Source organism: Gopherus flavomarginatus, chromosome 1 (genome assembly GCF_025201925.1).
Source record: "Gopherus flavomarginatus isolate rGopFla2 chromosome 1, rGopFla2.mat.asm, whole genome shotgun sequence".
NCBI classification, from domain to species: domain Eukaryota; kingdom Metazoa; phylum Chordata; order Testudines; family Testudinidae; genus Gopherus; species Gopherus flavomarginatus.
In genome coordinates, this window is record NC_066617.1 from 106,954,204 (window position 1) to 106,968,412 (window position 14,209).

The window sequence follows — 14,209 nt, forward strand, 5'->3', positions numbered from 1 at the left end:
ACATATGAGGAGGGATGGAAACAGCAGCTTGAGACTGACTTCAAAACTGCAAGATTAAAGACAAGGAATTGAATTAAGCTGCACAGCATTATATCATCAACAGCCAATCAAAATGTTAAATCATTAGCCATAAAAAACCAAAAAGTTGTTATTTATTCATCTCCTACATTTTGAATGACCCCCAAGGGCTCAACCCACAGCACTTTTTACACTTATTATTGCACTGACACTTTATGATTACAAGATAGAATATATATGCAGTTTGAAAATACGTTTCATTATAATTTTGGAGGGAGAAGACTAGCAATGGGTTGCTAATCAGTGGACTTAGATGGCTTGTGTAACAGTGAACTTGCTTGGCCTCTAACTTCACATTTTATTTGCTTGTGAGCTCTTTATCTGCCATGTTATCTGTATTCTTCCTAGAAAAAAAACTAACAATTTTCAAGCAAAAAGACTATTTTAAAAACCCAGAAATAGATTTAATGCAGATTATTGCAAATAGAAAGTTGGCCAAATTGTTTCAGGGAATTTAGGGGTTGGTACTTGGCCAGAGTCACAAAATAAGTTATAGTTGCTGTGGGTATTAAAGATCTGTAATTCTTTCTCCACTGAAATGATGGATTCTATTAAATATTTTAGTCTTAGATTACCCCTTGAATGTTCAACACTGCTGAATCAGCAAACTTCACATTAGTATCCCATGTATTCTCTTACCAACAACAAACTGTTTCTTGACATGCCATTTACAAAGAAGGGTGCCCATAATGTGGACTAAATAGTGATAGTTTTGTAACTCGACAATCTGACCAGAATACGGGGCCACATGTAGCTGCACTGCCTCAGGAGCAGAGTAGAGAAAGGACGGTCACCCAGAGAGTCACAGTCCTTCATGCTTCCCCCTATTCTGAGGGAGGAATAAGTTACTTTGCCCCTTTTAGTGTAGCATCTTACTCACCCTGTGTGCCTGGTGCCTAATCCAAAACCCACTGAAGTCAACTGAAATATTCTCATTGATTTCAGTGGGCGTTGGATCAGGTACACAGCCAGCTACTCTGCAAGCAAGTTGGGGTGACGGAGCCAGGACAGCTTCCACTCCTCACCCCTCTCAGCCCTTTCCCCATCCATTGGCTCATACAAGCATGTAATGGAGCGAGCAGCCCCTGCCCTCCCCACTGCAGTTGGGGCACCATCTGAGCAGAGACAGGTAGGGGAGTAAAGGGCGGGAGGGCTTCTTCCACTGGAAATATGAGTAAGGGCTGCGACAATCAAGCCCAAAGTGATTAGAAAAAGCTCTTAATTTTTTCCCATCTGATCACTATGTAATTGTTAATAGTTGTCCTTTTAGGCACATGTATAGGATGCCGACAGATGTTTCAGAGCAAGCAGCCAAGTCACTATGGGTATGTCTACACTTCGAGTTGGAGTTGCAGTTCTTGGTGCAAGGTGACATACCCACACTAGCTCTGAACAATCAGGTGGGCTAAAAACAAACCGCGGCTGCAGTGGTGTGAGCAGCATGAGGGGCTAGCTGCCAAGAATTCATCCCTGTCTAAAACCATAGGCACATATTCAGGGTGTCTAGCTTCTCCTGCCTCTCGCATTGCCATGGCTACAATCTATTTTTAGCATGCTAGCTCAATTAGAGCTAGTGTGGGTACGTCTCCTCAAGCTGGGAATCACACCTACAGCTCGAAATGTAAACATACTCAAAGTCCCACCACCCACGATCCCTGCAGTACTTGAGTCCAGCCTTATAGGAAGCATCAAAAACTATAATGATCTTGAATTTTAGTACGTGGAGAGTGCTTATATCTCTTAGGCAGCTGATGTTTGCCGTATGTTGACTGCTGGAATCACAATCTTTGTTTTAATTGAGAGCAGCTGCAAATATTTCCATAAAAACTCATTATGAATCCAGCAAAGTAGTGCAAGTAGACAGATGTATGACCAAGAAGAATCTGAAGAGAGTTGGCAACTAGGTCCAAGAAGTTTTGGCTGTCTCACTGAAGGAAGCCTTCTACAACAGCACCATTTAAATTTCTCATGAAATCAATTTCACTGAAGTGACAAAAATGTTATTTTGTAACATTTGTTAGCAATCAGGAAGAGATCCCTTTAGGTAACTTTGGACAGATGGACTTAGCAATTGGAAATGCTGCAATCTACTTGCTAACTCAGGGTCAAATTCTAAAAACTATTGTGCAATTAAGAAATATTACTTAAAACAATCTCCAAATCAAACAAGCCTATTCTAGTTTCTTTGCAAACTCTATCAGCCATTGCTAGCTAGCTAACTGCAACTTTTACCAACTTCAGCCTTAGTGTGGTGTGTCAGAGTTCGTGATTCATCCCATTATATTACACATCCTCCTTTTAAGATGTTGCTTAGTAAGATAAATTCAGTCTTCAACAAGTCTAAGATATTAATTCCGCCATTTATTTACTGTGGGCCTGATTCTGCTGTCCTCACTGCTGTTTGTGTGTCGATAAGGATGGCAAAAATCCCATCTGGTGTGACCTAGTGATTTAGGCCCTGGCTCAGCAAGCCAGTTAAGCATGTGCCTAACTTTAGACACATGAGCAGTCCTGCTGAAATTCTGAAACATAAAAACAACTATACAAGTTGTTAATAAATTACAGTTTTGTATAATTACACTCGATATTGACTAAAAGGGCAACTATAGAACAAAAGGACAGAACACAAGAGATGGGAATATTCAAAATTAAGGGTAACAATAAAACTCTCTTTTTCTGTGTCTTTTAGGAACATTGTTGTTACTTACTGAGTATCAACAGTAGGCTTGGTTGCTGTTCAGAATAGGAGAAGGCATAGCTCTTCTTCAAAGAGAAATAGTTTCACTAGATATTTATATTATGGTAGAGCCCAAAAGAGCTCACAGTCTTAGAGCCCAAACTTGTAACTTGTTGCAAAGAGTTGGAGCCCCAAGGACTTCAAATCTAAGTAGATGCGCTAGTCCAGGCACATTTTACAAGTTGCAGGATCAGAGTCTAAGCTGGACAGAAACGTTCAGACCTGTCAAGCCCTGGGGATGGCCAAAAGACTGATGCAAAGACATGTGAAGTTAACATGAGTCCTCCCATTGACTTCAATGGGCTTTAGACCAGGCCCATGTGAGGTTCAGTCCTCAACAGGGTTGCAATATTGCCCCTCCATCTCTCAACATAAATTTAATGAAGATTTTTTTCCCCTTTGGAGAATTGTCTAAATTTACACTTTGATACGCATTGACCAGGTCTACATGTTACACTATTTCTAACTGCAGCCTAACCAATACACTGTGTTACCTCAAATTACCTTCTACAGCCTTCTATGGTAAATATTTTCATAACCTATTTTCCTTTTTATTACTTTCCCACATTGTCTGAATATTCTGATTGCAGAGTCCAGTGTTAATCCAACCCCTGTAAAATCTATCTTCAAAAATTCAGTCCCATTCATTTTGGGTCTGCGCCATTCATTTTTACAACCAATAGTTATCACTTCACATTCCTCTTGCTAGGTATTAGCTCACTGCATTTGGAAATCCACATTCTAATGATCTGGTTTACTGTGTGCTCTCTCACTATTGCTACTATCCCTGTTTGGAACAGTTAACAAATTCAGTATGATCACATCTGTTGTTTCTAGTTTATCATGAAAGTGACCCTCGTCAGGTTCCAAGTTCTGACATATGGCAACTTATTCAAAAAGTTTGATGTAGCATCTCTTTAAAAAAATATCTGGACACATGTACCAAATTCATAAAATAGCTGATCACTTCTTCAAACCCAGATGACTGCTATTCATTATGGGCTAGATTATGACTTGGAATAAGTACCCACAAAAGGAGAAAGAACTCCCCTTACAGCCCTGCACAGGCTACCCAGATCTTGACTCTAGGTGCATGGTTGCGTCCCATGGAGCAGCTAGGTAATGGGTAGAGCCATAGCTCTCAATACTCTCTAGCCCAGCAGTTCTCAAACTGTGGGTCAGGCCCCAAAGTGGGACATGACTCTATTTTAATGGGGTCACCAAAGATGGTGTTAGACTTGCCAGGATCCAGGACTAAGCAGAAGCCCACCACCCAGGGCTGAAGCTGAAGCCCTTGGGCTGAAACCCTTGGGCTTTGGCCCCCCTGCCCAGAGCAGCAGAGCTTAGGCAGGCTCAGGCTTCGGTCCCACCCTCCTGAAGTTGTGTAGTAATTTCTGTTGTCAGAAGGGGGTCATGATGCAATGAAGTTTGAGAACCATTGTGGTCTAGCCAATGCAGCTGAGCTGCTATCTAGGGTACAATAAGCTGTTTCTTGTATAGGTCAGCGGAAAATTACTTGTCCCTGAACCCCAGAGCAAGAAGGAATTGTGCCCTTTAGGTTTATCATGGCATCACAATACCATCTGGGGCGGTGCAGCTTACATGTCAACCCCTTCTACAGGGCTGTGTCCAAAGTTTCAGTCCAGCTCAACATTCTTTTGAAGGGCACACTGGGGAAGGGAAAAGGTGGGTTACAGGAAAGTCTCATCTTGACCAAGAACACTACAGTTGTAGTGTAAACTTGGCACATAGAAAGGATCTAGCACTAGTATCAGTCTCCAGAAGTTGCTTGTATGGGTTATTTTTATATACATGTATTTCCATGGACTTTATTTTTACTATTGCAGCAACAACTGGGTGTATTCAAAGAATTTCAGTGAAGGCAGTTTAACATCTCTCTCTCTCTCTCGATCTCTCCCATTTCTGTGTATATCACATTATGCTTGGAGAAAAAATGAAACTGTCAGTTAAAAAATTACAATTGCAAAAATTGTCATTTTGAATTTTCTAAGGGAAAAAATATTGCTTACTGCCAGTAATATTTTTGCCACCACAAATTTAGCTCAATAAGTCAAATATGATCATCCAAGCAACCACTGGTTGGCCTTCCTCTACTAATTTTGGTTTCAAACTGGACTATGTGCAATTATGATATCACCTGCTCTACTAAATGCATGCTTTTAGTTCTTGTGTTAGGCTGATTCAAAGATTCATTTTTCATCTTCTCTTGCTAAACTGTTTAGTTCAGCCAGAGTCCACAAATTGCCATATGAGTAAGAATTTATACTTCCACCAAAGACAAGCAGTAATTGCCTAAGTGGCCAAATCTGCAGATGTCACATATTATAAGTAAGTTGAGGCTAAGGATGATTGTGAGGAATTTCAGAAAGACCTAACAAAGTTGGTAATTGGCAACATGAATGCAAATGAAGTATACTGTAGTCTAAACAAGGTAACATGAACTGAAAAGAACAATTTGAATCACTCAGACACACAGATATGTTCTAAACTAACTGTAACAACTGAGGGACAAGTAGGGGAGACAAGGTGGGTGAGGTAATAGCTTTTGTTGGGCCAACTTCTGCTAGTGAGGGAGACAAGCTTTCAAGCCACACAGAGCTCTTCTTTAGGTCTGGAAAAGCTTGAAAGCTTGTCTCTCTCATTAACAGAAGTAGGTCCAGTAAATGAGATTACCTCACCCACCTTGTCTCTCTAATATCCTGGAACTGACATGGCTACAACTACACTGCATACAATTGAGGGAGAAATGTCATTCAGGACAACTCAGTAAAAACAGTTTCTCCATGTGTAGTGGTGGTCAATGGGATGATGGTTGAAGAGTTCTGGTTTTAGGGGGATCTGGTAGATCTTGCAAGAGATCAGCTGGTAGATGTCAGTTCAAATTGTTATAGTTTTTGAATGTGCGTGAGCCCAGAGCACTGGTTAGGTTCATTTATATAAACTAAACTAAACAAAATAAAATCACTAAAGAGGTTAGTATAATCCCAAAAGAATTTGCTGTTTATATTACTAAAAATATCATTCATAATTATACTAATGAGGTAGAAATGTACCAATCCTCATTTTCATGGCAAACCAACCACTAGTTGCCTGGAATTAGGGAACTTCACCCCCAGAAATTTTAGTACATATTTGTTCATTATGGAGATCTTGCATCTTCCTTTGAAGCATCTAACACTGGCCGCTGATGGAGGCTGGATACCTAACTAGATTCACCACTGGACTGTTCCCAAATGACAATTCTTGTTTTCCTACACAAAGCACTATGGAAATGGTCCTATAATTGTTATTTAAGCTTTAAAGCCAAGTATAGTGAGCACCAATTAAAGAATTTGTGCCAGATCCTCAACTGCTGTAAACTGGCACAACTCCATTGACTTTAATGAGGCTATAGCAATTTACACCAACTGAGGATCTGAGCACAGCTCCTCTAAGTTATTTAGGTGCCTAATTGCCATTGATTTCAATGGGAGTTAGCCACTTAAATACCTTTGAGGATCTGGGCCTTGTCTCTTTCTATTTACAGCAATACCTTAGGTATTCCCTATATAATTAATATAGGAAATGCCACCAAAATCATGGTAAATTCAACTTAGTAAGTGTTCATTTTTTTTTCTGACATGCTCTGTAGTACAACAGTACAGTATAATAGTCACACAGGGCAAGCAAAAAATGGGGGCTTATAACTGTGCTTTAAATCTTTTATGGAAAAGTTTGATAATTTAATAGAGGGTAAACCAGCAGAATTAAAAAGAAATGACTATAAAAACCTATACTATAATAGAGAATTATATTCCCTCTAGAGAATTTTTAAGACATCCTATACAATTAAATAGAGAATTATAAATCTGCTACAGAATTTTATAAATCTGATATAACAATTCCATAAAATTAAATATTGTAGGATTTTTCTGTAAGGGATACTTTAAAGACAAGATATGGCTACAGAGAATACTGGACACTTCAGAATAAGAACAACAATGACCAGTTTTACTAAAAGCATGTTTAGTGCCAAATTTTCAGCTGGTGCAAATCAGTTTGACTCCAATGGAGCATACTGATTTACACCAGCTGAGGATCTGGCCCTCATATTCTATATTAAGGCTGTCAGGACAAATATTTGAAATATTTATTTTTCTTGATAAAGGCTGGATTCAGGTCAGCTGAATGCAGGAAATTCTCCTTATTGAAGGTTACATTCCATTCAAGGATGAGATTTGTGTCTCCTTAAAAGGCTGGATTAAGTCAAATAAATGCAGTGGTTTTTAACCCTAGAGGCTCAGGCCCGGTTGATTAAGCCTCAGCTATGGGAATGCAGAGGATAGTAGACACTTCATGTCTGGGCATTATAGAAGTCTGTTAATTGGTTACATACATACAGTGCTTAATTTGTGCCAGGGGTGAGGCCTGCCACCTTTAGGCTTGGGCAGTTCTTAGCCCAGCACCTCTGGGCTTGCTGCATTAGTTATAAATGTAAAAATATTGCTTCAGCCCCAACACCTCTTTCATTACAAATTAAACACTGCATACCTACATCCAATTACATTGGTCTGGTGGACAAAATGGAGGCAGGGTGATGGCAGGCCTTACATCCTCAGGAGGCCTGGACTATAGTTATTTTATACCAACATTGCTATGTCTGTCAGGGCCCCTAGTGACATAGCTATGACGACAAAAACCCCAGCGTAAATGCAGCTTTGGCAACAGAAGAGGGCTGCTATCAGCATAGCTAACATTGTTCGGGGTGGTGGCGTTCCTATACCAGCAGAACTCTACCTTCTGTCAGTATGTACTGTGTCTACACTAGAGGTCTATGCTGACATAGCTATGTTAGAATAGGCTCTGTAGTGTAGACATAGCCTAAGATGGTAACCCCTGAATTTTACAGTATCACCAACTCAAACTGAGGAACAGAATCAAAGAGTAGAAACAGCAGAGCTAAAGGTGGACTGCAAACACCAAGCATCTGTAGCAAAAACAGAGAATAAAGCTAAGCCACATGCTCAAAATGAAGAGGCAAAAAGGGTACAGGACTTGTACCCAATCATGTGAGAATAATCCATCCATCCAGTGTGGTAGTTGCCAAAAGGAGAAAGGAGATGAAGAAGAGGTGTTGGCAATGGTCAAGAGAATCATTTGGAAGCGGTGATGCCAGAGAGTAAGATGAAAGAAAATTTGAAAAGCAGTGGGAATAAGGGATTGGGTCACAGAGGAGAAAAAATGGGCTGAAGAAGAAAGGCCCAGAAAAAAACATCTGCAGGCTGCACTAGCGATGAGGGAGAAGGAAAGCAGAAGACACACACCCAGGTGCACCATTGCCAAGCAGCCTGACACAAAACCAGCATCATTTATGTGAGCTTTTTTCTCCCCCTCTTTAGATCAAAAGGAGAGCAGCAATGCAATCTGCTCTCTGTGCAGAGCACTTTCAGCCAAGGGAAGGAGGGTGCACACACTGGAACATCTGTTCCAAGAAGCCACTTGAAAAATAATCTTATAATAGCATGGGGAAAACATCTGTGAAGCATGCAACAGACCACCAATAGTGCAGCAGAGGAGGAGGAGGATAGGGATGGCTAGAGTGAGAGTCAATCTGGAATGGGACTAAGTCAGGGACAAGAACCCCAGTTAGGGGCATGACCTACAGGGACAGAAACTGTTCATTGGGTGTCTCTTTACTTTTGGTCCTCAACAAGAGGCAGACAGAATTCTCACCCACTGAGCTGTGTTTACTGGCAGATATTACTCAACGTGTGCAGCTTTGAAAAATCCCAGACTACAATCAATGTGTTTGAGTAGCTGCATAAAAAGATCCCTGACCTCCCCTCCCTCTACAGCTCCCACTCTTCCCTCTTCATTTTGCTTTTCACTGCTGATAGATGCTGAAACAAATTCCCAGCTGGCACAGGCAGCAAGAACTCAACTGAAGTCAAGGCAGTTAGCCCAATTTACACCAGCAATAAATTTGTCATATTGTATGCAATTAAGGATAGGGAATTTGTTTTAATCTGCAGCCAATATAAAAACACTGCAGTGCAGAAAACACTGCAACTATCTCTCTCTCTCTCAGATATCTCTCTTGCACACGCACACACACACATAGCATGCTTTTGTTGGACCTGCTTTCATTTGTTTTAAGGAGAATTGTATATGCAAAACAGCATCTTGCCCCATACACCAACTTCAACAGAAAGTATTATATGAACAAGGCAGGATCCTTCTTTGCCCCACTTGATAACAGTTCATAATAGATTTCTAAGCAAAACTGTGCAAATCTGACCAGGATTCAGCCTTTGGCTTGAACCTGGATTCCATAAACAGAAAATGCCTCCACCTTGTGCATTTACTTGTTGACAAGAATAAAAGAATCAACACAACATTCTGAAGGTCATCAATAAAACTGAGCAGGAAACATTTTTCCTATCCTGTGAAAATTTTCAAGATTTAAAAAAAAAAATTAATCCCAAATTGGGACAAAAAATACTAAATATGAAAAAATGTTTGTGAACCGAAAAAGTTTTTTAAAAAAACCCTAAGATTCACAAACAAATCATTTTGTTTCAACAATTTTGAAACTGCATTGAATTTGACCCTTTTTAAAAACTCTGCTTAGCTTAAATTTTTAAACAAAACTCAGTTCAAACTGAAAAACTTTTTTTCCCAAAAATGCCAAAACAGGGCATTTTGACAGTTTTGAAACTTTTTTTGCCAGTTGAAAAATCTGTTGAAACTGACCCTTTCTTGTGAAAAGTGTCAGAGTATATGAATCAGTATTTTTTGACAAAAATGTGCCCTCAAAAACTCACAACCAGCTCTAGTTTTAAAACTGTATAACAACATGCAAACATTCAATTATAGTCCATATGTCAGCTGTGTGATACTGCAGGCTCATTCACTCAGAGATGATTTTCCATGAGCTTATTAAACTAAGGCTATGGCCAACTTACATTAGTGACAAGATGCAAAGTGGCCACATCACACCTGAGCACCTGTCCCATTATTGGTATAACAGAGGTAAACCCTTGAAAGGAAGCAAAATCAAATCATTTTTATTCAGATTGGAGTAATGAATACGTAGGATTGCAAAGGTCAATTAGAATGGTGACAGCACACACATTTATTACAAGATTAATTCAATTTAGCTTAATTATGAGAATAAATAATCTTTAACAGGCACTTCAACATCTATAGATGAAGAGCTATATATGTACTAAGTATTTTCTTTATTATTATTCATTTAAAACTATACAAGTAAATGGAGAAAGATTCTTCTCTAAAAACTAGAAGAAGCCAGTTCAATCCAATTCTGGAGAAATTCCATCCACCAACACTCTGAAGGAGGCTATTGAGTCACAAGCATTTCATCATCAGAACAAATATTCTTTCACTAATAAACTGTAAACTGTGATAGTTTGAAAGAGGAAGATTTCACCATATGCAGAGGGAAATTGGCAATGGTTCATAGAAACCCAGGCTGCAAAATCCTTCATTAGATAAGTGATGTACTTCAAAAACTGCCTTAAAATGTATCCATAATGAGGGAATCTGCCTCCAAAATGAGTGAAACCCAACAAGCCTGTGAAAAGTATTATTTTATTTAGTTATATTATGGAAAACCACAAATACAAAGGTTATTATTTGTATTGTGATAGAACCTAGGAGCCCCAGTCACAAAATTAAGACCTCATTGTGCTAGACACTGAACAAACAGAGAACAAAAAGACAGTCCCTATTCTAAAGGACTTACAGTATAAGTTAGATCTAAAAGACCTAGAGTTTCAGGTTCATTTACCATTAAGCCAGATCCCCACCTCCGTTAGACACAGCTGCAGAAGGAGGCAACAAGTGCCAAAGTTTCACCTTTCAGAGTTTCCTATAATCACCTCCTCCAAGAGGGAAATGTTTAAGGGGCCACATAGCGGTGAAGAGAAAAGACCTTCCAACATCAAGATTCCTAGAGATTCCAAGCAAGTACCGATCTAGGTAACCACATAGAAGTACATATGGGATAAAAATGTTTGATGGTATATCAGTGGTTCTCAGTCTATGGCCTGTGGGCCACTTGCAGCCCAATCAGCACGCTCCTGCAGCCCATGGGACATCCTTGGGGCCATACAGATAGTATATATATTGTGTGGTTACAGCCCACATAACACACAGAGAACTGCATATGTGGCCCACACTGGTAAATAGGTTGAGAACCACTGGTGTATATACATCAAATTATCATAGATTTCTCCCTCATACCTCAACCCTATGTCTGTTTAGTGCTCACCCTAATGCTGCAGCATGAAATCTTCAGTGGATACCAAGATAACTGCAAAACTGCTAAGAAGCAAAGGGATCATTGTGGCTCTGGGGATAGCATGCAAAATACATTCATCTGCATGTCCTGGCGGAGGACTAAAAAAAAATCAGTAATTAATGTGTTTTAGTAAAGGGCCTTCAAATAATACTCAAGATGCCTGATTCTCTGATGTATTTAACACTCTTTATGTCACTCAGGCAACATAGGGATCGTAAACTTAGCGGATCTGGCCTGGGAATCCTCAGGTGGCACAGGATAGCCGCAGTAACAACTCTGGGCAACTTCTCTTCACGGTCACGATCACAGTGCTGTGGCCAGGATGAAGGGAACATGGACAGCGTGCCTTTAAATGCCAGATATTCTCAGATGCCGGAAGGGCCTTCTTTGGCCATAGACAGTAGAGATTAAATTAGAGTGGGCCAGCCTAAAAATAGAAGAAGTGCAAAAGTGGTTTGAAGCTAATAGCTTTCATTGTAGTCCTGAGCTAACCATAATTCTATAAAGAACTGATCTCCCTGGAAAATCAGGCCATCAGAGTGGCAGATATAGGGCTCACTTCATCCCCACCAGTACAGGGATTGCAAACCATAGGTATGATCTACTTCAGGGTCCTTCTCAAGGAAGACAGATTTAGATTCTAGGCAGGGCTCCATAGCAACACAAAAGCAGAGCATCTCCCTGAGTCCTTGCTCCTCCCCTCTTCCTAGTTTGCGCCACTCACATTTAGGGCTGTTGTACCAGCCTAACCTTCAAGGAGCTCTCAATGGACCCAACGTCACCCCATCAGCCCAACCTTCCTGGAGCCCCTGCCTCCCCTATGCCACCAGCCTGAACCCTCCCAGCACCCACACACACACACCAGCCCAATGCTCCTGGAGTCCCTGCCTTTCCTGTATTGCCCTGCCTCATAATTTAATCTCCCTTCTGGTGAGCCCAAGGCCCTTGGATGATGGATCTGTCCCACTTCCCAGACCCAGCCAGTCCCCAGCACTGAGAAGAACCACTACAGTGTTTCAGCAGCCAGTAGATGAGGGCCCAGCTAATGGCAAGACACAGAGGGGAACACACCTGGCACGCTGCATGATGCACAGTGGGGCCTGGGTGTCAGCTGGCAGGGCCACGCTGTGCTTCCTTTCAGCCATGTTTGGATAGGGACCATAAATACACCTAAAGGCTACCAGTGGGGCAGTTACACAACCCCTCCACCACTGATGTACCTTAGTATTAAGACCAGCCCTTAGCTCAAAGGCCATTTCATTGCTCTCTTGTCTTCTGTGGGCTACAAACACTGAAAACTGCAGCCAGATAAGGAGGTCAAGATGTGAGAGGGGGAGTTGGATGAAATGAAATTGGATATACAGGCGGGTGCACACAATAAGGGCCTGGTAGGTGAGGATGAGCAGCTTGAATTTGACATGATAAGAGTCAGGAAACGGCTTTAGCTGAAAGCTTAAGGACAGACATGAGGGACAGAACTGAGCAACAGCAGCACAAGACAGGAATAGGTTACAATAACGAATCAAGAGCTGTCCGGCACTTTGACACTGATTTTCTTCTGGCATTTTCTCCCCATTCTCTACAGACAAATCAACTTTTAAGTGACCTGGTAGGCATTTGCATGCTCAAAAGCCCCAATAGCTGCAAGGGTCAATTTTGTGCTTCAACGTCTTGTATCTCTGCCATCAGCTTTCAAGGACCTGAGCATAATACCTCCCCAAATCCCTAATGTCATTGCTCAGCATAGTATTCACTGGCACAACATCCAAAATACTAACATTCAGAATACCCTCTCCCTCATTTGATTACTAGGAGTACCAGAAAGCCAGGCCATGCCCAGCTCTTTAATCCCAGTCATATTGGTTAAGAAGCATTTGCTCAGGGTGAGTCAGACCATGTGTTTCACTAGCATTAGTGTTATGCCTGTTTCCCTCTAACTCTGAATAATCTTTCCATTAATCTGCACTGGCTGCAGATACTCCATGAAATCAGCATCTGGCATGTTCATGGTACAGTGTTTGTAATGCACGTTAGACTCTGGTATGCTAAGGATACTTAACTGCAGGAGTAAACAGACACACTCCTGCCCCTGCTTTCAGGCTCAAATCACTTAACAAAATTGGAACTCAGGGCAGGAATTCTCCAAGCCCTGTATCGGATCCTGGCGTGTTATCTGGGTAGTGGTCATATGAGAGATGCCTCAGTTTCTGAAACCATAGCACTCGTCCCTCTCGTCATCCATCTCTGGAATACAGTGGTGAAAATAGTGTCCCGGTAGTGTCAGTACCAGCCTGCTTTCCTTTGGAGGTAGTAGCTATTCCTTCCCCCTTTTATATTACTACGCGAAAGCACTGCAGTGTGTGAAAGTTAAAGTTGTTCTAGATATAATATACCTAATACAAAATTAGAATGGAAGGAAATGAAAAGTTAAAGCTACCAGTGGTATATATTCTATACTCCTCACCCAGAGACACATGCCTGCCACCATACACCGCAGAACATACCACAACTTTAATTCTGGCCAAGTAGGAATGCCAGCACTGCCTTCCTCAGATAGCGTGCATGCACCCACCCATCTTCCCTCTGATATCCTCTCTTCTGCCCAGCTCTGTAAAATTCCATACACTTAGGGCTTGGCTACACTGGAGAGTTGCAGCGCTGGTGAGGGGGTTACAGCGCTGCAACTCAGGATGTGGCCACACTTACAAAGCACAGCCAGCGCTGCAACTCCCTGGTTGCAGTGCTGGCTGTACACCTGGTCTGCCTCGGGTGTAACGATTCCAGCGCTGGTGATGCAGCGCTGGTCAGCAAGTGTGGACACCACCAGCACTTTTATTGGCCTCCAGGGTATAAGGAGGTATCCCAGCATACCTTTTCAGCCACTCTGGTAATCGTTTCACACTCCACTGCCCTGGGCTCAGCTGACCCCCCCTTTAAATGCCCCGGGAATTTTAAAAATCCCCTTCCTGTTTGCTCAGCCAGGTGTGGAGTGCAATCAATCAATCAATCAATCAGCGACCATGCCTCCACGCCCCAAACGAGCCCCAGCATGGAACAGTTCCGAGCTGCAG